At 46.6% G+C, this 24,880-nt stretch overlaps 1 protein-coding gene and 1 long non-coding RNA gene across 9 annotated transcripts in view; one reads left to right on the top strand and one right to left on the bottom strand.

The window, feature by feature from the left end:
* Nucleotides 1–5,676: 5,676 nt before the first annotated feature.
* CAB39 (calcium binding protein 39) overlaps nucleotides 5,677–24,880 on the top strand; it is a 197,586-nt gene continuing 178,382 nt past the window's right edge. For 2 of the 8 annotated variants that reach the window (XM_078668134.1, XM_078668131.1), the window contains exons 1-2: nucleotides 5,677–5,888; nucleotides 8,144–8,343. The gene's annotated coding sequence lies outside the window, so the exon portion shown is untranslated. Of the gene's footprint in view, nucleotides 5,889–5,978; nucleotides 6,265–8,143; nucleotides 8,344–24,880 lie in introns of those variants that run through there. The other 6 variants (XM_078668137.1, XM_078668133.1, XM_078668136.1 and 3 more) reach the window with 6 other exon arrangements.
* Nucleotides 15,630–17,164, bottom strand: LOC144791768 (uncharacterized). Its single transcript, XR_013602469.1, has 2 exons — nucleotides 16,860–17,164; nucleotides 15,630–16,143 (listed from the first exon to the last, which is right to left on the bottom strand). It is a non-coding gene; the product is annotated as an uncharacterized LOC144791768 (long non-coding RNA).

Below are 24,880 nucleotides of genomic sequence, written 5' to 3'. Positions count from 1 at the left end.
GCAAAGATCTTATAAAACTCCACTGGGATGCCGTCAAGGCCTGAGGCTTTTCCGTCCGGAAGGCTTAGCAGGGATTCGAGGATTTCCTCCCAATTTAGAGTAAGATCTATTAGCTTGCTATCCTCCGAGCTGAGCAGCTCAATTTCGATCTCATTAAGGTAGTTAGTAATCTCACTGTCAATTATCTCACTGGCCAGGTAGTTTTCTTCTGTGTATAGCTTGGCATAGAAGTCCTGAAATCCCCTCCGTATGGAGCTAGGATCTTTAGTCTCCATCCCGGAAGGTAGTTTTATTGCGTGTATTTCACTACAGGTAACCTCCTGTCTAGTCCTGACGGCCAAATGGTGCCCAATGCTGTCACTACATTCATAGTTTTTTTCCCTTGTAGCTGCCCATTTTGCTGCGATTTTATCAGTGAAAACAGCCCCTATCTCCGCCTTGACAAGGGCTACTTCTTTTAGGACAGATTGAATGTCTTGTCCTGATTGAATCAAATGGGCTAGTTTGATTTCTACTGTCCTTAATTTGTCCTGCAAATCCCTAATTAAGAGTTTTTATTTTTACAAACAGAGAACATTAGAGTTTCACCTCTGACCCCCGCCTTTAAGGTGTCCCATACAGTCATTAGAGAGTCAGAGCCAATGTTTATTTCCAGGAACTCCTGGATCCATCCCTGCATGTGTTTTTGGTAGTTAGTGTCGTATAGTAGTGCTTTCTCAAAAATCGATTTGGTTGCCTCCTTCCATTGCCCAAGACCCTTGATGTTAACAATAAGGGGATTATGGTCAGACATAAAATGGGGTGCAATGTCAAAGGAGCAACTATTGGCAAGTGAAGCTGAAATGAAGAAGTAATCCAGTCTGACTAGTGATTGGTGTGGTGCTGGAAAAATGTGTACCCAGGCTGAGTGGGGTTTTTGCTGGCCCAGCCGTCCCTCAGTCCATGAGCCTGAGCGAGATTGGCTAGAGCCTGGAAAAATAGAGGTTTCCTGCCTTTATATCTCCATTTCTTATCAACCTCCCAGTTACAGGGTAAATAAATATTAAGGTCGCCGCACAAAATAATGGGGGTGGGCCAGTGTGCTAGTTCACCGGAGACCTGGTTAAAGACCCCTGGGTCGTCAGCGTTGCTCCCGTATATTGAACAGAGGGTAAAAGAAGAATTGTTGGGGAGCTGGAATTCAGTAATAACCCATCTCCCCAATGGGTCAGATTTAGTCCGGGGGTTATTAGGAGGAAGTCGTCTTTCAACCATGATTCCGACCCCCTTTGTTTTAGCACCCTGTGTGGTGGCCCCAACTACTTTGAACCCTAAAGTGTCTAATAAGTGTTTTTGTGAACCTTCTATGTGGGTTTCTTGTGGACAAATGATGTTCCCCCCAAGAGATCGTAGTCCTTGGGCCACTTTTTGCCTTTTAGAAGAATCGTTCAGGCCACAAATGTTAGCTGAAACAATTCGCAGTGAATCTATGTTAGCCATCTAAAAAAAGGGTTGAAGGAAATAGTAGGAAGTACAGATCCTTTGGTTTTGCTCTACACATTTCTTGGTACTTGTAAGTATGCTTAAGTGTGTGAATATGCCTTTTAAAGGTTTTGCGCCTGAATGATTTCTTTGTGCACCCATCCCACCCACCCAACCCCGCCAGCTTCCCAACCCCACCCCACCCACCCCTTACTTGAGCAATCAGGAAAAGCCTGAGTGATGGTGATCAGACATGAGCCTCGGCTTCCGGCCACGCCAATAGGAAAAAGAAACAGTAAAATCTAAGATCGGCCAGTGACCCTACTGGAAAAAAATACAGCGTAGCGTAAATACTGGTTTAAAGTATAAGGAGAAGCTGGAAAGAAAGGAACATCCCCTTAGTAAGCATTACATTTAGCTGTATAAAGACATATCACAGAGTTCAAGTAAGTCTGGTGTCTGTGTCCATTAGCTCAATCTGTGAAATTATAGTAATCTGGTGAGAGGACGGTAGATAAATTGATCATTTGTTGCGTTTCTTGTTCTTGACCTCCTCCAAGTACTCGCTGGCTTTTATTTCAGAAAGGAAGACCTTGGTTACACCATCGAGGGTTGTTTTCAGCCTGGCAGGGTTCATTAGGTAGACTTCGGCGCCTTGTTGCTGAAAGGGAGATATCAGTTGCCTTAAACACCATCTCTGTTCCACTGTCTGGTGGCAGAAGTCTGGTTTGGCAAAAAATGTTATCCCGTTGGCCCCTTTCTTTGAATTAGGGCGGGCCTGGTCATATACTAGTTGCCTAAGAAGAAAGTAGCCAAAGTATACAAGAAATACCCTTGGTTGGCCTCCAGTTGCGTTACCGTTGTTATACTGCCGTTTCTGATAAAATGGGAAGCGATGTGCCCGCTGAACTTCTCTATCCCAGTCCCAGCCCGGGTGTTCCGGAAAGGAGTCTGGCAGTAGCTTGACAATAAATCGTCTAGGATCGTCCCCCTATTTCCCCTCCGGGATACCAAGCAGGCGGAGGTTGTTCCTACGTTGACGATTTTCCTGCTCCTCCATTTTGGCCATCAGGTCTGTAAGGCAGGCAGTGTTGGACTCGGTCTGCTGTTTGTAAGCCCCAGCTTCGGTTTCCAGGTGCTCGTTTCGGGCTTCAATCATGCTGACCCGATCGTTAATGTCCGTGCAAGTTTTGTTCAGCCTCCTTAGGCCGCCCTGCAGTTTTTTGGCTGCATTCTTGGCAGTGCGATTGTCAGCCCTTGCCTCCTCCTGAAATTCCTTGATCGAGGCTAATATGGAGGCTAGAGAGGGTTTGGTTGTTTCAGTCTGTAGGCTTTTTGAGCTCTCCCACTGAGTTAGGCTGGGACCATCTTCTTCCAGGGGGTAGGACATTTGTGATTCGGAGTAATCCCACTTCAGTTGACTACGCCGCTTGCTCTTACTCCTAGGTTTTTTAGGACGCAGAACAGTGCCAGTATTACTACATGAGACCTCGCTGTCACCTTCACTAGCGTCATCGTCGTCAGATCCCCCCCTCACCAGATGAGCTGGGTGTACTGTCTGAGACTGAATAGAAGTGTTCGGGTCCAGCTTCAGGGGTCCAGGGGTTCTGTGCACCGGGAGGGACCACTAAGCCTTGAATGACGAAGTCTGTTCCTGCTATTTGTGCCTCTGAGGTGGCGAGAGGAGTACAAGAACTATCATTTCCTAGTCCCTTATTTAGCTCTTGTTGTTGGGTGACGGTTAAAGCCTGAGATGAAATGTCTAGTTGGGCGGCAATCCCAGCATTCCCACTGGGCTGGTCATGGCTAAGAGTTGAATTAGCCACACGCTGTGAGCTTGTCTTTGGTAAGTCCTGCGGGGTAGCCGCGGTGGTAGACTCGGGGAGAGATGAGGGCGCAGGGAGCTGGAGGGTCTGAACTTTGGTGCCAAGGAACAGTTTGGCGAGGGGCGGCTGCGTGATAGAGTCTTTAGCATCTTTGGGGTTTCTGGGATTTTTTAAGTCTTTGGGCGGTCCGCCCCCCCCCTAATTTACCCAGCAATTTTTTGCAGGTACTAACCTCAGGCTTGGGTTTGCATGCCCCCTCGATAGCTGCTGCTGTGGCATCTTCGGGCTCGGCAGATGTCTTGGTCTTGGCGCCTCTCCTGGCCCCCCTGCTGCTCATACTGCAAATGTCCGAGCCCCCGAGGTGCCACCGCCGTCATCGCGACCCCGCAGGCCTGCGAGTGGATGCAGAGACCAAGGGATGAAGGTCCAGGTGGAAATCCAAGCACAGGTCGAGTCGATGAGCTCCGTTGACTCTTTGTGCTTTCCTCGCGAAATTCGAGAGAATAGTCTGCCCCCGGTTGAGCAATCCGCCGAGATCCACCAAGGAGCGGCAGGGAGGAATAACCGCTGAAATTGACGCTGTGCCGGACCGAGGATCACAGCCTCCCGTCAGCAGCCGCAGAGAAGAGCCGCGCGCCTGACTCAGCATCCCGGGCGCAGGGCGGCTAGCCGATCAAGGACGCATCTGGCGTGGCGTGGTCAGCTGGTCAGCCGAGCAGCAGAGCCTAACGCTGACTCCATCTTGCTCACTTGACCTGCTTAATCAGAAGCCTCCGGTCCTGATATAGAATACACATTTTCCAGCTATCGCGACAAGAATTTTAGAATCTATTAAGGACATAGAGGCGAGGATTATCCCACCCGTTGGGACAGTTAATATCAACTGCTATGTTGTATGTTTTCTGTATTCATAATTTGTTAATACCCACCGTGAGAAGTCAAACCTTGTGGGTTCCCATTTTCAAATTTGTTTCTGTTTCAGAGAACGATTCTAAACAGAACTAAGTGGCTGATCCGGCTGGAGATGGACTACCTCGTTGTTGGAGGATGGATGTTGCTCCCAGGATTCATGGAATATATTCTCTGTTGAGAATTCGAACCTGCTGTTTGTCTCTCCGTTGAGAGTTGGAACTGTTCTTCGTTCAGACATTATAGACTGGTTTTGCAAAGAGGAAGCCACGATGGTGCCTCTCTATTTTGTTCTCTTGATTTGTTGCTATTGGCTGTTTGAGGAGGCGGGGGTCAAAGCCTCATGGGAAATTATGTTTTTACTAAATGTAGTTTATTTTTCATTGGCTGCTGTTGAGTCAGTAAAGAAATTGATTAAGCATAATCCTGGCCTCCGTGTCCTTAACCGCATGCGTGCGGGCGGAATTCCGCCCGTACGCTGAGATTTGCGGTATCGCATGTTACGTGACGAGCTGGGCTCGTCATGAGCGTGCGAGGAGGCTACCTCATGACGAGCCCAGCTCGTCATGAGCGTCGAAGGGGTTAATAGAATCCAAAATTCTAGTTGCAATAGCTTGAAAATGTCGTATTGTCCTCGATGTTTTGTTGCATAGCTCAGTCTTCTCTCTTCACAACTATTGGCTGAGAACATCCACATCTTGTACCACTTATTTAGTGGGCAGAGCTCCGATGTGAGTACACCGACTAATTACTCAGTTATCGGCTCCTGTTCAATTCACACAGTTGCCAAAATCGCACTTGACTTCTTTAGTGCTCATTTCACTTACAATTTTTCAAACACGCATTTTACAGTTCTTAGCTACTTCTTTGTTCAGGGATTCCTTTAAGTCCTAACGCACTTTTACGCATGTGAGTGACACAGTCTCTTCTAAGACCACCAATAGGAATCGAGCTTGGAAGATCTCAGCCAATCATTGGCATAGCATATGTGGAGCTTGAGAACAACTGTCCGACACGGTTTAAGAGTTCAGCTTCCGCTGGTAACAGAATGACTAAAACAAAAAAAGGACAACTAACCATCTTTAACGTGGCGGCCATCTTAGATTGGAGGTATTCCCCTTTACAAAAAAAGGATCCCAGATTGAAATGGTAATATAATATAATTTTATTCCATGCGCTTTTTAGAGTGCATAAAATAAGTGGCATGGACTGTAACACATACTAACATTCAATTATCGTCAATACAGTAAAAAACAATGTAGAGATTAAGAGCAAATTGGACGTACTGTCAATCCCTAGTTTACCCAACTTGAACTGCGCTTTGTGCAATTTAAGTTTTTTCTTCGTAGACTACCGTGTTATATTTGCAAATAATAACGAGAATCTAATGCATTTACAAATACGTTCCTTTCGAAACTTCAATGCGAATACTTAATTGTATGCTCCAGTGATGTTTAGAGCGTGGCTTGTTTCTGGCTTATTTTATATTTCTGGGGCTCGTTTGGGCTTGTTTTGAACAGAGGCTCTGCTTGTTTTAGATTTGAGACCTGGCAACACTGACCGCAGGCCGCAGCTATCTGCGGCCAGAATAGGCTGTACATCGGGGTGTGCCAGCGCCCAGGCGAGAGGCACCAGGACACATCAGTGACTCGAGCGGCTTCCGTTAATGCTTTTAAGTAAACTTGCACCAAGGTAGGCTGAGTGTTACAGTCCCCTTCCGAATGATCCAGCAGCAACTTATGTGGCGCGAACTGCTAGTCGAAAGCCACCCGGGCTGTATTTCTGCAAGGGCGCGTCACCTCCTGCTCACCGACTTCAGCGACTCCCCGCCCGGTCCCAGGCTCTTTCCCTGCCCTAACCCCGTGCGGTCGCAGCAGCGACTGCTCGAACGCGTTACGGCACTGCCCACTCCCTCCACTCCTAGGTTATCTTCTCCGAGCCCCACATTGGACAGGATTTGTTGACAGTGTCCCTGTGTGCGGGCAGGGTTCAGGCTGACCGCCTGGGATTCCTGTCTGGCCGGGCTCTCCCCTCAGGCCTCCGCCCGGTCGGTCCCACTATGAGTTCGGTGAGTGGGACCAACTACTCTCTTGGAGGGAGGGAGGCCAGGCCCTTTAGTGTCTCACAGTGCCCATGTAGGGCTACGTTCCATTTTCATTTGGAAGATGGTTACTGGGGAGGCTTAGCTTGTACGTTAACCCTGTAAAGGGACACAACTGCCGATTTTAGTTACTCGCAGACTCCCAGGCGTTCCCAACCTAAGTTCAGGAGGGATTGTCTTCTCGTGTAAAAAGAGATGCCTCGTCCTTGGCACGCTCTAATTTGAGTTGGTTTGAATGTTTTTATTATTATGGAATTTACACTACCACTCGACATTTACTTGGTGCAGTCGCCTAAGGATTTCGATCACAAATGCTGTGCATAAGACCGTTCGCGTGGTACACTAGACCTGTGAACAGATAGACCAGTAACGAAAATAGAATACACCATGAACCGTAGTGTTCATCAACATGGGTGCTGTTTTATGTACGTGGGTGGTGAAGACAAACTGGATTCATACTTATTTGCAGTAAACGGTCTTAAGGAACGGCTGAACACCGAGATGTTGATGATCACACTTTTTTTCAGAGTGAGATGATGATTCAGAGCTGTTTAAGTCCTGGAGTAATGTGTATATCAGCATTACTAGAGAAAGATTTCCTCTGAGATGAAATGTCCCAAATCTAGATCTAGCGCATAAAGGCTTTGGTGCCCTTAGAAGATGTTGATTAGTGGATCTCAGGTCGCGAGGGGAGTATAACGAGTAATGGCGTTGCAAAGGTGCATTGAGAACAGGTGGTTAATAGCATTGTATACAAATATCATTAACGTATTAGTCTTCCTTCTCTGAGAATGGTTCCCTATTTATAATTGAAATGGTAATTTCTATGTCTTAGAGGAATTTTGTCCATGAGTGAAGCACATTAATTTGTTTCTTTAAGCCATTCACAAAATACTTCACTCAGTTCTTTTAGTAATTGTAGCTCGTGTATTACTATGTTGCTGTCCACTCCACAGCGAACCATCATTCTGATTTAGTGAGTTCATATCATTGGTAGCATCACTGGCACGCCCCGCTGCCTCAGTGGCCCCAGTTCGAGCAGCAAATTAGGGTGTCATAAGTTGCCTGCAGATAAAGGGAACCGTTGATAGTGGGGATTTAGTACTTGTAGTGAAATGTTTACGGGCAAGGAGTGTGCCTCGTGCAACAGTTAAACCTATCTGGAAACTTTTTGGTGTACCTTCTCCCAGACTAATGGTAAAATAGGACCGTTTGCATTTGATGATGGTAGGCATTGCTTGAAACCATACCATTCTAATTAATTCACTTGGACTTAAAGATGGCATTGCATCAGATTATCACATACACATCATTTTAAGTCAATTTGTATATTCTCTTCTCATCACTTTCACGGTCGCTGAAGCTCTGGTAGAACATGGACGCACTCTATTTGTGTTAGGATTTTCGCTGACTGGTTTGCTAATATTGTATTTGATCGTGGTTTGTATTATTTTGAGGCACACTATAGTGGACTGTTGCTGCCAGGGTTGGTGTAGGTTAATGTTATGTTTAGTGATGGGATGTATTATTTAGTGGTTGGCTAGAACCTCTGAATATCCCGGAGCATTATGTGCATGGATGCATGTGCCAAAGGTCATTGCTGTTGTCACTGATTTAAAGTGCGTTACATGATATATAGCTGACTCCCTGCCTTTCATATTCATGCCGTTCATGCACTTGATTTAAATGAAAGAGCAAGTTGGGCCAGCATATCAAATGAATGGGACCCTTTTTCTATTTAAAATTACCTAAGTCCATAAAATAATGCCTCCGATATGGACAGTGGACGGATCAACCCCATCTATTTTGACCTAATCAGTATCGATGCTTTCTTATTTCCTGGCAGGTGTAGGCTGTGTGGTCCAGGCGGTAGAGCACTTGCACAACAGCACTGTTGACTTCCTGTCCGGCAACCTTACCTGAGAAATTAACGGCACCCTTGTCGGCCAGTAGTGGAAAGTAACCAACAGACAGCAACGGCAAATTGGATCTTCTTTCATTCCTGATAAAGGTCATACTCCATACCAACTGAAGCAGCTATTTCTGGTAGGTACGGCAGCAGGTTAAATGTGACTGGGCAGTTTGGGTGGCAGGAGGCATACTGTGATTTGTCCCTTGACCAGCTGCTAGAATAATCTGACCGGGTGTTGGTTAGGAGGAACACATTTTGTGTACTAGTCTCTTTAGACTGTCAAGGCTACAGGTGTCTGAACCTTTGTCAGGTTACTGTGAAGCTGTTAGGCTCTAAAAAGACACACAAAAGGTGATAGAGGCTGCTTGCAATAAGTCTAACACTGGCAATAGCCCGGGGTAGCACTCCAACCTATCATTCTTTTGCTCCTTGCCGCCTCAGTTTGTAACCAGCTATATATATATATATATCAGTCTTGACCCTGCTCCAGTGGGAGCAATCCAGCCCAAACTGCCAAGCCAAGTCCTCCCTGAACTAGAACACAAGGAACCAAAAACTGTTTGCCCTAGTTATGGGCTCATCAGCTGGGTACAGCGTGGTTCCAGTGACACTGTGAGCATGGGACCCATGTTGGGCATACCCAGGCCACTTAGGACGGTACATGAAACACACAAAAGGAGATGGGAGGCTGCTTGCAATACATCTATCCACTGGCAAAAGCCGGTCCTGGGTTGCTTGTGTTTAAATTCGGGGACTTTTTTGCTTGGCAGTTCGGACTGGACTGTTCCCATGAGGAACAGGTTCAAGACTGATTTACATATGGCTGTGTCCAAACTGAGGTGGCATGGTGAGCAAAAGAACAATGGGTTGGAGTGCTACCCCAAGCGATTGCCAGTGATTAGACTTATTGAAAGTAGTCTCCCATCACCTTTTGTGTGTTTCGGGTTCTAAAGCGAGGAAGTATTGAACCTTTTGGCCTTCTTTGCATTTGTCAGCTGGAGTTAGGAAATGTCGGTCTGTGCGTTTTTTTTTACCATATACCCATGTAAGTTTGTAGTTTGAAACTTGTGCATCAAAAATCTCTATTAACACTCCAGTATAAGTCTCTTTGAGGCCACCTCAGTTTTTAGGTCTCGCCTGTCGATGCGCATGCGCATCGAGCAAGCGAGACTATAGGGGCTCATCGACTCTTTATCTAACTTGCAAGGAATCGTAGCGATTCCTTGCAGTGCCCGTGACTTTTAAGCTCAATGCGCATGTGCATTGAGCTTAAAAGCGCGTGCACAGCCGCCCGCATTCCTCCGACACCTTTGAAGTGAAGCTTAGCTTCACTTCAAAGGCCCGGCTTCTTCACACCCACATGCCGCTCTGCCCCGCTCCGCCCCCTCCCCTGAGTCATCCTGCCTGCCCCTTCCCGCCGTGTCGCATTTCTCCTCCCCCCTCCCCTCTCTTCCCTCCGTCTTGTTTCTTTTGGCGATGTTCTTGTTTGTTTAAGCACGTGAGGTTTTGTTAGCTGTCCCGATGTTTTATAGCCTTACACGTCTTACTCGCCTTTAAATCTGTAAGCAGACACTCGTTGTGTCACGTATTCAGCGCGGCTGCTGCTTGGGATCATGTGTTTTTTTTAAAAACAAGCAATTTAGTTATAGAAAGAGGAGGGCTCTATATGCTTTGTAACCTGTGTCGGACGTATTTCGCATGTTTGCTGCTTGGGATCAGGAGTTTTTTTGAGGACAATATGCTTTTAAACGTGTTGTACCCCCTGAATATAACTATTGTAGCTGATGCTAATTGAAAAGGATCGAGGAGGCTGCGCTGTTACAATCTAAATAGCAAAGTGCTCGAAATTATTATTAATGTGCAGCGCTACTCCGTGTGATATTTTGTTAGCAATCCCGATGTTTTATAGACTTTTTGGTAAAAAAAAAAAAGACGAGTGCCTTACTCGCTTTTAAATGTGTAAGCAGACACTCGTTGTGTCACGTATTCAGCGCAGCTGCTGCTTGGGATCGCATGTTTTTTTTAAGAACAAGCATATTTTAGTGGGCAGGCACAGGAGTTATTTTTACAATTCAAGCAGCGCTAAACATTTATGTGTGAGGTAATATACGGAGCTAACTAACAAACAGCACTTACGTTTATTACATTCCTAGCTATGGTATATTACAGATTTGCACTTTAAAATGTAAGGTTTTTAACTGTTAAACGGTGTGCGTCTTTATGCAGGTTTACTTATTGCCAATTTCACCCGTAGTTGTAACCGTGCTTTTTATCAGCACTATTTACATTACCTAAAACATATTTGTTTTGTTAGCACGGAATGATGTCTTTTTTGTACTGTGTATGATGTGCACAGATACAAAGCTACGCGCACAGAGGTAGCTAAAACTGGATTTGGTATCGTTGCCGCCACATCCCTTCTGATTTAGCATAAATGTAGTTTAAACCGCTGCCATGCAACTGAGGAACCGGTTCGGCTCTCTGGGAAACGCGGGCTCTATTGGTGCTGCACACCGGTTGGTTATTTAAACTATAGTATTTTCACCTCCTGCAATTGTGTTTAAAAATGTTTGGCATCCCGACAACATATGTCTACACCCTGTGGTATAACATACATTTTAAGTAGAGCTATGGCTGTGCATTGCGAACACGCCACGGTGATCTGTTTATTTTTACAGCAGAGACTGATGTTTTACGCATAAGAGCTTTTTATATTTACAAGTAAAATCCGTAGTACTGCTAGCGAAGAGCTCTGCAATAGGACTATTTAGTTTAAAATAAGCAGTCCGTGTGCGTGATAATTAATAAAAAAGAAAACATATAAATGTAGAAAACAAGTATATGCTATATAATAGTGTACTCCTTTGCCCTGTGCGTTTTGCACATGTGATACGTAATGCAAAGTAGCTTGCATGGCATGCTTTCTTGAGCACAGACGCACATCTTTATTGCGCTTCCTGGAGATAAGCATAAGTTTTATATTATGCTTTTGGTCCACCATAAAATTAATTGTGTTCTCTTTAGAAGTGGAGCTGGGGCGTGGGTTTTATCACTTTTCTCGCCGTTTGTTTACAAACCTGTTGCAGAGGTTAGCTGCATCTGGTACTTTGTTATAAATGTTGCGTTAAAGATGTATTGTGCGATAAATGTAGGCCTTATTTTCCTATGTCTTTTAATAATTGTGTATGCTTGGTATATAGTATTATACAGCTATTTGTGGTTTAACTGTATAGTTAAAAAATATACTGTTACAGCTTAAACAAAATATTGCAGAGGTTATGAGGGATTTTTAAACGTGTGGAATTTATCTAAAAAAATCTAGAGCCCCACACTCCTTTAAACCTGTAAGCAGACACTCGTTGTTCAGTGCATACAGCGCGACTGCCACTTGGGATCCGATGCTGTCTTTAAAGCATCAAATGTAGCTTTTAAAAACGGGGCCCCACACACCTGTCAACCCATATGCAAACACTCGTTCTGCAGCGCATACAGCGTGCCTGCCACTTGGGATCTAATGTTGCCTTTAAAGTGTGTCATTTAACCTTTAAAAAACGGGGCCCCACATGCCTTTCAAACCATAAGCAAACACTCGTTGTGCAGCGCATGTAGCATGTCTGTTACTTACAATAAAGCAGCTCCCAGCTATGCATAAGTGGTTTTATTAATTACCCACCACATTATCACTCAGCACCACCACAGCACCACTCAGCAGCACCACAGCATCACTCAGCACCACCACAGCACCACTCAGCACCACCACAGCACCACTCAGCACCACCATATTATCATTCTGCACCACCACATTATCACTCAGCACCACCACAGCATCACTCAGCACCACCACAGCATCACTCGGCACCACCACAGCACCACTCAGCACAACCACAGCACCACTCAGCACCACCACAGCATCACTCAGCACCACCACAGCATCACTCAGCATCACTCAGCGCCACCCCAGCTTCGCGGTCCCTCACTCACCCTCAACCCCTCACCCTCACTCACCCTCACCCTCACTCACCCTCAACCCCTCACTCACCCTCAACCCCTCACTCACCCTCAACCCCTCACTCACCCTCAACCCCTCACTCACCCTCACCCTCACTCACCCTCACCCTCACTCACCCTCAACCCCTCACCCTCACTCACCCTCACCCTCACTCACCCTCAACCCATCACCCTCACTCACCCTCACCCTCACTCACCCTCAACCCCTCACCCTCAACCCCTCACCCTCACTCACCCTCAACCCCTCACCCTCACCCTCACTCACCCTCAACCCCTCACTCACCCTCACTCTCACTCACCCTCAACCCCTCACCCTCACTCACCCTCACCCTCACTCACCCTCAACCCCTCACTCACCCTCAACCCCTCACCCTCAACATCAACCCCTCACCCTCACTCACCCTCACTCACCCTCACTCACCCTCACTCACCCTCACTCACCCTCACTCACCCTCACTCACCCTCACTCACCCTCACTCACCCTCACTCACACTCACTCACACTCACCCTCACTCACACTCACCCTCACTCACACTCACCCTCACTCACACTCACCCTCACTCACCCTCACCCTCACCCTTACTCACCCTCACTCACCCTCACTCTCACTCACCCTCAACCCCTCACCCTCACTCACCCTCACCCACCCTCACTCACCCTCAACCCCTCACCCTCACACAGTGGAATAGGTCTCGGAGCATTTGAGTTAGAGCTTTTAGAAATGTTTATGTTTTTTTTTTTAATTCTTTAGCATTGGCTACAGGAAACAAAAATGCTAAAGATTTACAAAAAAACCCATAAACAATTCTAAAAGCACTAACTCTAATGCTGCGAGACCTATTGCATTTCCAATGCTTGTTAATCCTTCTGATGAAGAGGATCGCACTGTTAGGAATCTAAAAGGCATGTTGCAGCATTCACAGTAGTGGCTTGTTGCATGATGTTTTTGTGGTCTGATGAAATACGTTTTTGCATTAGTTTCCTTTATCATGATGTGATTTTTGATTGAATCGAGCTGTCCTTGTACCTGGATCTTTAGATACTTTTTGATTTCATCAGTGGCTGAAGTCGAAACAGTTGAAAGTTTGCATATTCTGCATCTGTAGGATATTAATGAACTCTCCAAAATATGGCCCACAGGATTTGGAACGCCTTGCCCCCAGAAACAAGACTGAATCAGTCCGCTGCTTTCTTCAAAAAAGAAGTGAAAGCGATCTTCTTATCTAGATTCACCTGAACTTTCTTATATATTCTTGTTGTTGTATGCTAGTCGCTAACTTTTACCAGGAATGTATTCGCTTAATTCATCGCATTCTTATGTATTTGTCAATCACATTTATGTGCCTTGTAAAGCGCTCTGATACCCGCAAGGTTCGTTTGCGCTATACAAAACTGTCAAAATAAAATAAATAAATGACGGGTTGTTGAATTAATCGGGTCCTGTGCTTCATAAGTGAAATATGCTCACCATATTGACTTTTAAGTTTGATTTGCCCCCTTTTCAAATTCTATCTCATAATCACTATGTGAACAGCACCCTTCAAATAGACTAGGAGTATTTATATTTTCCTTAATCACTGACCAGTTTAGTTCTGCCTTTGCACCAATAAAGTAACCACATTAAAACTTTACCTACCACACAGCTAGAATCAAAATGTAATCTTCAGGCAAGCCTTGTAGTTTCTTGCATCCTGTGCTTAGTCAATTTTTCTGATTGTCACACTATATTCTGTTTGAACTTTTGGTGAAAAGTCTAGTGACCACTACAGCTATTTGAAAAAACATCTGTTAGGTCTTTGCTCAGTGTGCACGATTTAGTCGTGATGTTGCACCATTTAGGATCGTTGTTGCATCGTCTTGATAGTGGATCCTGATGTTGGTGGTAGGTTGCCCCAACCCCTCCTTTCTTCTATAGGCTAACCAGTGAGGGTGCTTTTAAAGAAACATAAAGGCGTCCCCACTGGGAATGGACAGATATTGGGTGTCCAATTACAAGAGTAATCACTCGAGTGGAAACTATTTATCTACAACACAGCATGCCATCAATTGGGCGGGAAAGGTAAAGGTACAATGCTATATCCTAAATTTCTTGTAGGGGGTTCAGAATTATGCTAGATACCCCATAACAAAATCACATTTCTTGTAATAGTATGACACAAAATTCAAAATTAAAATTCAAAATTTTAGGAAACTAAAGAGAAAATTTTTGTCAAAAAACATGCATAAATTCAAGAAAGAGAGATGTATTTTCCACACTATGGGCCAGATGTAGGTAAATAATATTTACCGACCTCTTAAATACCGAGTCATACCGACTCGGTATTACCGAGGAGGAAAATGAGATGTAGGTAACAATGACGGTATAAAATACCGACTCGGAACCTGTCGGTACTCGGAAACGGTATTTACCGACTCGGAATATACCTACACGGTAAAATCCGAGACGGAAAAACCAAAACCGATCCACCGGTGCCATGGCCCATAGGAATGAATGGCAACTTCCGACCCGGAAAATACCGAGTCGGGAAAAACCGACCCGGTATTTACCGTGTCGGAACTATCCGCCGAAGAATTTGAAACTGACAAACATGTGTGCCTGTGAACCAATCAGGTACTTCAACCACACCCAAATTCCAAGCCACAGGGGAACTAACCAATCAGATCCAAGCACCACACCCCAGTACCTGGGACAGGCCACGCCCATGCAGGTGCAGAAACAAACAGTCAGGAGAGCAGGAGGACAGAGTGTGGAGCAGCCTTTCCTGACACAAACTACACAGCAAGATGGAGAGCCAGGAGGCACAGAGAGAAGCTGCTGAGCGCAAAAGGAAGCAGAAGTTCAGCCAGGAGGAACTGCAGGTGCTGATTTCGGAGGTTGTCAGACATTATGGGAAAATATTTGGAAAGCAAACTCTGCATGTTGCTGAATCAATCAAGCGCAGCACCTGGTTGGACATACAAGGCAAGGTAAATGCCATTGGTGTCACCCACCGTGACCTTGAAGACCTAAAAAAACGGTGGTATGACATCCGCATAATCACCAAAAAAAAGCTTGCTGCCCACCGCAAGGAAAGTGCTGCTACAGGAGGCGGAAGAAACAGAGCCCCCAGACTCACCGACATTGAGGAGATGGTCGCTACAACCCTTGAGAAGGAATGTATACACGGAATAGGAGACGCAGACAGCTCAGCAAGAGGAGCAAAGAAAGCAGGTAAGATGCAGGAACAATATCATTTACCCTTTTACCTATTCCCCTCACAGGATAAATCAGACTCCACAACAGGTTTAACTAATGTCCTGCAATGCATCCTGGGAAATGTAGTCATGTGTAGATACCTCAGAGCAGTCAGCGTGCATTGCAGCAAGGGGAGCAACAGACAAGTAGCATAGGCAAATGAGAGACAGGCAAATGTGCAATAGAAGTGTATTTAATCTCATGACACAGGTGAACAACATTACTGACACAATGTCCATGTCTGTCCACAGGAGAGTCAAAGCGCAGCACAGCTGAGGTCAGAGAGAAGAGGAGGGAAGGAGCCGGACCTAGCACTTCTCACGGAGGGCAGGACCAAGAGCAGGCTGCCCCGATACCTGAGGAGGCAACTGCTGAATATCCACGTTCCCCTCTCCTATTTGGTAGTCAGGACACAGGAGCGGCAGAACTATCACCCACCCCCACATCACCATCCCCAGTGCTGGGAAGAGTCAGGAGCCATGATGTGCCCCCTCGCAGAATACTGCAAACATCATCGGAGGAGGAGGAGGTGGAGGGTGACACACAGGACAGAGGCAACACCGAGCAGCAGCCCAGTCCCAGAGTCACGCGGGCCAGTGTCCGAGGGCGACGGCCACGGGAGGTAGAGGATGTGCGGCAAGTCCAAGGTGTCTTCTGCGGACTGGAGGCCACCATGGTGAAGGTGCAGCGCCTGCAGGCAAAAGCAATGATGGGGGTTCAGAGGCACGCACGCACAACTAACAATAAACTGGAAGCAGTAGGCAAGGGCATAGGGGACATGGCAGAAGGCATACAATCCATGGCGTCAGGAATTTCAGATATCACACAGTGCATGACTGTCCTGTGTGACAAATTGGACAGGGACCATTTGGAGAGACGCAAGGCCCGTGCGGATGTGCGCCAGCAAACCAAGGCCCTGAACAGGTTTGCAACTGCTACCACTCTGCTGTGCAGACGGTCAGTCACGATGCAGGATGCCATAGTGCAGTGCTGCACCAATTTAAGTGAAGGTATGGCCAGGATGACCACTGCCATGGAGCTAGTGCTCGCGCATCAGACTGGCACTGGAGGCGACACTTGTGCTGCCGAAAGCGAGGGGTCCACCAGCAGGAGTGGTGCAAGCACTCCTGTGCATGACTTACGGAGGAGTGGCAGGCGTGGGGGAAGTTTGACAGGCCAGCGTGAGGACATAGGCTCACAGCCACAGCAGCCCCGCCCTGTGGCCCGTGGCCACAAACAATGACTTTGCACTCCACCCAAGGCTGTAGTCACGGTGGTGTGAACCGTGACAACACACTCATGGAGTGTTAGTATTAGTGAGCCCAATGTGAGCTAACAATGCTGTGGCGTAGTGATTATTAAACTACTTACACAAAGTTACATTCATGCCTGTGTCTCTTTACTCACTCAGAAATATTGTTGTGTAACCTCTGCCCGTCTCAGTCTCCCATCTGTAGCTGCTGCTGCCACTGTGGCTTGGGGCTCTGCCACCTCTGGGTCGTCATCAATGTCCTCATGAAATGTGAGCTCCACCTCAGTGCCTTGCTTGGTGGCGAGATTATGCAACATTGCACAGGTCGCTATTATTTTGCAGCAGATGATTGGGGTGTACTGCCGTGCACCTCCACTCTTATGGAGGCAGCGAAACCTGCTCTTTAGGAGTCCAAATGTGCGCTCAACTACGTTTCGTGTGGATCTGTGAGCCACGTTGTATCGCCTTTCACTCCTGGTGGATGGGTTGAGGTAGGGAGTGAGCACGAAGGACCGCAGGGCATATGCACTGTCGCCTAGGGGGAGAAAGATAGACATTAATTGCAAGTACTTGAGACGTAGATCTGATGTGAGTGTCAGGGTGTGTCAATGTGATTTACCTAGCAGGTATCCATTTCCAAATTCTCCGGCAAGTAGGCGTGTGTATATTCCACTGTTCTGGAATATGTATGAATCATGGGTACTTCCGGGGAACTTGGCTACGATGTCAGTGATGAGGTTACCTGCATTACATATGACCTGGACGTTGATGGAGTGCGTCGATTTGCGATTCCTGTATATGTGCTCTGTGGCTGCAGGTGGACAGAGTGGGACGTGGGTGCCATCGATGCAGCCGATCACGTGAGGGAAGTGTGCCAGTTGATAAAAGTCAGTCTTGGTTTTGGCTAAATCTGCCGGTGTAACAGGGAATTTAATATAATGCCCCATCCTCTGCATCATGGCGTCAAGAAACCTCCTGAAGAAGCGGGACAGGCAGCCCTGGGACACGCCACCCACTACAGCTATCACACTCTGGTAGCTCCCTGAGGCCAGCAGGTGTAAGCTACATAGCACCTGGACATGAGGTGGGATGGCATGGGCCCTGGGTGTTGGGTGGTCCAGGAGAGGGTGTAGGTCCCTGATCAATTGCTTGATGGTGTCTGGGTGTAGCCTGTACCTCTGCAGTATTTCAGGCTCTGTCAGTTGGAACAGTGTTATCCTCTGCCTGTACACTTGTTCCTCCCTTAGCCATTCTCTCTGTCCTGCTGCCTGTAGTCTCTGCCGTCTTGCTATGATGTAGAAAGCCGCCATCATGGGTCCTGAGGTGCATTTTGGGACTTTTTTATAGCCCTCCCTTGGTTACCACCTGCTTTCAATGCATGGTAAATACCGACTTAAAAATACCGTTTTTCGGCAGAATCGGTATTTTTGGGCTTACCTACATCTCCAAGGCTTATTTTACCGTTTCTGATTTACCGAGTCGGAAAATACGAACTCGGTATTTATGTATACGGTAGATTCCGACACGGTAATTTTACCGGGTCATTCTTACCGAGTCGGTATGTTTCCGACTCGGATTTTAAGAACATCGGTATTTTCCGGCCTCCTACATCTCATTTCCTCGGTAACGGCCGATTTTACCGGTTTTCGGCCGTTACCACCCGGTAAAAGCCTACCTACATCTGGCCCTATATGTTTTGTAAAAATCTGTTACACTTTATTCTATCACAATAATTTCACATTGTTACAATAATATTAAAAACACATGATCAAACATTTTAAATTAAAAAAAAAAACAACAAAGAATCAAAACAGTCGACGCGGCGTTTCGGTATTTTTGATGGTGGACCTTCCTCAGGACTGATTCTTATTCATTGAAGATGTTATTCCTTCAATAAATGAGCATATTTTCCTCCCATGTGCAAATTATGGGTTTCGGGATCATGGACCGCTCAAGACCTGTTAGGGTTATGATGTCACTTGATAGTTGAAGAGATATACTCAATATTTCATTTGGTTGTTGGGTCTAAACTTCATTCTTCTACCCATCAAGTGTCTTTCTGGTTATATTGCAAGGTTTGCCGTATATTGGACCACCAGGAGGAGCCACCGTTTTGTGATTCCTGGTTGCCGTCTCTTTCCCCTTTATAATTTGGGTGTTGAGTATGGTATCAAAGAAATTGTCCGTTTTAAATTCGGTCCGTTTTCATGTTCCTGAATCTTGGAATCGGCCTCCCCGCTCCTTTTCTCCTGGCAGTCAGTCCGTGTGTTACACAGTCGGTTTGTCCCGAACTGAAAAGAACCAGTGAGGGTGCACATAGATAAACAAATACTTCAAATTTCAATGTCTCGTATGATGATTGGTCTTAGAAAATCTGATTTCTGCAGCTAGTATTATATGTATAAGTGTGTGTTTGAAAGACTATTTCTAAAAATAAACTTGCACTTGTTTGAGTCCAAGTTGAGTAGTGTCTAATAGTAATATAAAACATTCTAATCTAAACTTTGCAAAAACATTCTAACCTAAACTTTGCAAAAAAATATGAAGCTGACATCTGTTGCACAAGCTGTATAGACCGCTGATCACGAAGATGTTGATGTCTTTTTTACTTATGTTTTTAATTTCAATTGATCTGGGTCGGTGCACAATTGAAGACTTGGCTTGCTAGATGCTGCTCCATTTTGGCAGGTCCAACAGAGTCGTCCTGAATATTAGTTATGAAGCCTTCTGCCCTGTCAAATCAATGGAGTACAATATTAACCGCATGCGTGCGGCGCGAATTCCCTGCCCATGCTGACTCCGCCTTGCGCGGGCGGAGTCATGACGGAACGGTTCCGTCATCAGCACAGCTCAACCGACGCTCATGACGGAACCGTTCCGTCATCAGCATCGAAGGGGTTAAAAACCAAATTCCAAGTTGCTATATGTGATCATTTGGAAGCCATTTTCAGAACGAAAACAATGTCGATCTTTGTTAAGAGAAGGTAGAGACACGGATGTCTGTTGGGGGATTTATTCCAGGGCATCTATAAACACCGCCCCCACCGCGTCTCATCTTTAACTTGTTTTACAGATATCGGGCCTGTTAACTGTTGTACCCACTCCCCGAAGGTGACACTTATTCAGGGTTTTCTGTTAGTGCATCTATGCCGTTTACTGCAGCTGGTGATTTATTTTATTCTTAAGTTGGCAGGTGGCACTTTTTCCCGTTTTAGTCACACCTGCTGGCACAGCACTCAGAGGACACCAACGTAACTTTTCCCACTGGGCTGTTTTAAGATTTGCAAAATATTTTACCAATAATTTACAATGCCAACCAAGCATATTTAGACCGGCAATAAAAAAATGTGTACCAGTTTGTAACATTGTTTGCCTTGGTTACTTCAGACGAGAACGTTCATTATTTATTTTTAGCCTTGAAAGTTGGAAATACCTTATCAGAGAGTTGGCTGAAGTGCTGAACTCCTTTGTACCCCATTTTAAACAATGTTTAGAGTATGATCAAGCTTAAAAAGGATATGTTGTGTCTTCTGTCTTTCTGAAAATAATTATTGGCACCACCATATCGAACATGTCTGTTGCCATAGGTCTGATCTAATTTGAACAAATGCAGTAGGCCAAACCATTTATTTATTTTTAGCACGTTTTCAAGATTACAGATCTTATTGGATTGATCGATATTGCATATTAAAACCAGTAAACATGTATTTTGTCACCAGTAATCTTGGACATTATAATAATAATAATAATAATACTGCAATATTGTGTAGCCCACCCAAAAAAAGACCCCCCAGCTAGATTTTCACTGTGATAATCCTTGTTAGACCCTTTTTAAGAGTTGTATATTTTTTGCCAACTGTCATCTTATACATATTTGTAGTTTTATGCCAGCATGCATCATTGTTACTGTATAGAAATGCTGAGGTTCAATGGAGTAGGATTGGATTTTTTCAGCGGACAAGCAAATTCAAGGCCTTTGGTTAGTTGGAAAATGATAAATCAAATGCCTCTGATTTAATTAATTATGATTTTTATTCATTATAAAAAGCTATTGACAAAGGCAGGGTCTTTTTTTGTGAGAATCATATGTTAAAGTCAATAGGCCTTTAAGAGTGGATTATTATTAAACTGTTTAAATGCATGTAGACCGATATTTTATTACATGGAATCAAGCAGGTTCCTGTAGTAGACAGAGACAATTAAGACAAAGGCCGTTGCCCTGTCTTAAGGTCAAAGCCTATTTTATTTGAGAAGTTTTATGTAGCGCGAACAAGACCCTTTCTGGTATCAGAGTGCTGTACAGTAGAAATTAACGGAGAATGTGTTCGAAGTAATATGTTAAAACCTATGATTTGACTTCCCTTATTTTGACAAAATATGTTAGTCTATGGGCCTTTTTAGGTCGAAGCCTGTGTAGGCTGCGCTTGCGCAGTCTCGCAGGGGAGATCTTATGTTTTGGAGTGTGGGGGCTTGAACCCGCCCCTCTTCTCCATTGGCTGGCTTCCTAAATGGAGGCCAGCCATTGGAGGAGAGGGGCGTCACTCCGTTTAAGCCCTGTCTTTTTGGGATTGAGGGGTGTTTTTTTTTTTTACTTTTTGTTTTCTTTATCTCCTCTTCCCATTGGCTGGAATTTTACATTCCAGCCAATGGGAAGAGGAGAGAACGAAAAATACGCCCCTCGAGCCCAAAATGACGCTGCCTTCCTCCGAGGCATTTCTGCTTCGCCTCGGTGGAAGATGGTGGTGATCAGCCGGAGCTCGCTTGTTCTGTGTGTTCCGAACGTCCATTCCTATCAAGTGGGTGTAAAGCTGCTAACTCACGGATACTGGCTTGTTAATTAAGTGGTGTATATTTCAGATATGAATTTGGAGCTTGTGGTTTCTTTTGGTTACTCTGTTTTGCCCGACAACCTGTGATTCTGGGCAAATCACTTAATCTCCCCGTGCCTGAATGTGTAATGTAAATACGGTGCTCACGTAAAGCGCTCCAATACCTTCGATTCGAGTTCGTGCTATATAAAATATGCACCAAAAAAAAAAATCCCGAGAACGAGTCAATTGTTTGAGATGGGCGTTGTATTCTTGTCTTGGGGGTTGGTGTATACAGTTCAAAAGCCTAGACCACGCCGTAACCGTTTCGAACAGTGACCATGTTAGACGTAGCTCAACGAATTCACGTGCTATTGGGTGGGATTTAATCAGGCAGTTGTAGCCTTTTTTTTGTTTCCACTGCTCTGCCCTTCCAGTCCGCCCCTTGAAGACTGTAGTCTGTCTTCTGCAGGCTTCGCTGAGGCAGAGTTTACGGAGTCAGGGAGGCAGAGCGTACGTTCAGCATGGGCTATCCCCTCTGCATCTATGCCCGGCAAGGTAAGAGTGGAACTCTGTGGCACTGCTGGGTTTTTTTTTTTTAACGTTTTATTTTTGTTGTTGCCATCACATGGTATACAATAACAGTTAATCGCATTGTAGGGCAGCGTCAACATTCAGCTGCCCACGATCAATAGAGCAACTTTTAAGTTTTCCCCCCCCAACATAAAGCTTGCTACTTCAGGGTTTGCATTATATGGTCGTGAACTGTAGGCTATAATAACAATGGTCCGCAGACAGGCGGTCAGCAATCCTAAAGACAGACTCTAGCAATGTCATTCTGTCTTCCCCTTGTGTTTCCCAAGTCCTGGGGCCATGCAGTGCACCTGGGCCTCCCGCTTCCCCCCTCTTATCACTCCAAATCCTCATCGTCCCCTGAGCTGTCCCCATCCTCCCCTTCGGGCAAAGGCTCACAAATGTCCCCCCTGTATGTATTCCACGGTGACCAAATCCTGTTCCATTTACGTGGATTTCGTCTCTGTTGATATACCGCCCTCTCCGTCACCATGAGTACGTCCATATTCCTGCACCATTCCGCCAGTGTCGGTGCTTCTAGTGCCCCCCAATTCTTCGCTATATCCCGCTTTGCCATCATTACACCAATGACCACCCAGCCCCTGGCATGCAATGACAAATCTGTTGGGCCCCATACATTCAGGAGACAAATTCTGGGGTCAGGCGTGAACGGGTTGCGAAGGGCCTGGCTGATCGTGCGCGTGACACGCCTCCAGTAGTCCTGTATGATAGGGCAGGCCCATATAGTGTGGAACAGTGTGCCCTCCTCCCCGCATTTCCTTAGGCAATATGGGTGTTCTGCCCTGTGTATTTTATATAGTGTGGTGCGAGTGTAGTAGACCCTATGTAGTACCTTGAGTTGGACCAGCCTGAATCGTGTGGAAATACCCGCCTCCCTGGGCGATGCCAGGGCTGCGTTCCAGTCCGCCTCATCGAGGTCTCCTACCTCATCTTCCCAGTACTCCTTCAACTTTCCAAGGGGATCCGGCAGGTTATTCATCAGTTTGCGGTAGGTGAGGGAGGTTGCACTGGACTCCATGTAGTCCGTAAGCAATCGGTCTTCTAACGGGGCCGATTCCGGCAGCGTAACACCTGGTTCTAACACCGACAAGAGTGCGTGCCTAATTTGTATGTATCTGTAAGTTTCGGTCACCTCTAGGTTATATTGCTCCCTCAGGGTCGCAAAGGAGAGCACGCCCTCTCTTGTCCATAGGTCGCCCACCACGGAGATCCCAATGGTATCCCACTGTGTAAACCCTTTTGAGCTGCGCAGGTTGCCGAGTGCTTTTGTGTCCCATAGTGGCGTGAGATTAGTGATCACTCCCTCCCATGCCAGCCGCCTCTGAGCTTTGTGCCAGATGGCTACTGTGTGTTTGGTAGGTCCCTCAAGCTTCCTCACTATTCCTTTGTTGTAGAGTGGGGCCAGAAGGGTGGACGTGCCCAGCTGGTGCCTGTCAGCCTCGTATGCCGGGTCGTCCTGTGCCGCGTGGACCCATTGGTTGATCACCTTGAGGTGAGCGGCCCAGTAGTACAGTTCGAGGTCGGGGAGGGCTATCCCTCCACTGTACCAGTCCCTGGTCAACTTCAATCGCGCAACCCTAGCCGGTTTGTCACCCCACAGAAGGCCGGACAGCTGCGCCGCTACGTGGCCTAAAAATGATACGGGGACCAACGCTGGCGTGTTTTCCAGGACATAGAGGAAGCGAGGCAGCGCCATCATTTTGAAGAGCGCTGCTCTACCTAATAGTGTTAAGGGGAGATTCTTCCAGTGGCGTACGTCCGCCTTCAGCCTTTCCAGCTGGGGCTTAAGATTAAGTTCCATGAAGGTCGAATAATCCCTCGTGATCCTTATCCCTAGGTACTTAAAGGAGATGCGTTCTATGATCAATTGGCAATCCTCAGGCAAGGCTGGAAGGTCGCCCTGTACCATGAAGATTATGGACTTGGACCAGTTTAGTTTGTAGCCCGAGGCTGTACCGTGGGTCTCGCACAGTGCCAATAGGACCGGGATGCTGTTCGTGAGGTCCATGAGGTAGACGAGCATGTCGTCGGCATATAGGGATACTCTATCTTCCCAACCACCTCCCCATTGTATGCCTTTCAGCAGCCGGGTGGTTCTGATAATTGTGGCTAGGGGTTCCAGCACTAGGGCGAACAGTAGTGGCGAGAGTGGGCACCCTTGTCTCGTGCCCCGTGCCAGCGGAAACTCTCTTGAGATGTGGCTGTTCGCGGTCACCCGCGCCACGGGTTCGGCATACAGTAGTCTGACCCATGAGATGAACGTCGGGCCAATGCCCATATGTTCCAGGACCGCAAAGAGATAGCGCCACTCCACCATGTCAAACGCCATTTTAGCATCTAGTGACAGTACCGCCGCTGGTTCCCCCAACCGCGTGGCTCGCGCCAGCACCCCGTGCAACCGTCTCAGGTTCAGCGCCGTACTCCGGTGTGGCATGAAGCCCGACTGATCCGGGTGTATCAAATGTGTCAGGTGAGGCAGGAGCCTGGTGGTCAGCAGTTTCGCCAGGATTTTACTCTCAGCGTTGAGGAGGGAAATCGGGCGGTACGAACCGCAGTCCTCAGGGGGTTTGCCGGGCTTGGGTATTGCAACGATCGTGGCCGTGCGTTGGTCAGGAGGCAGTCTCCCTTGTTCCCGACACTCTTGGAACATTTCCAGCAATGGTGTGGATAGTGTTTCGGACATAATTTTGTACCACTCTATCGGGACCCCGTTGGGGCCAAGCGCTTTCCCCGGGTGTAGTGCCGTTATGGCCATCTGTATTTCTTCCGCTGTC

The sequence above is a fragment of the Lissotriton helveticus genome, chromosome 11, assembly GCF_964261635.1.
Source record: "Lissotriton helveticus chromosome 11, aLisHel1.1, whole genome shotgun sequence".
NCBI classification, from domain to species: domain Eukaryota; kingdom Metazoa; phylum Chordata; class Amphibia; order Caudata; family Salamandridae; genus Lissotriton; species Lissotriton helveticus.
The sequence above is the reverse complement of the archived record's forward strand: the minus strand, read 5'-3'. Positions and strand labels throughout refer to the sequence as shown.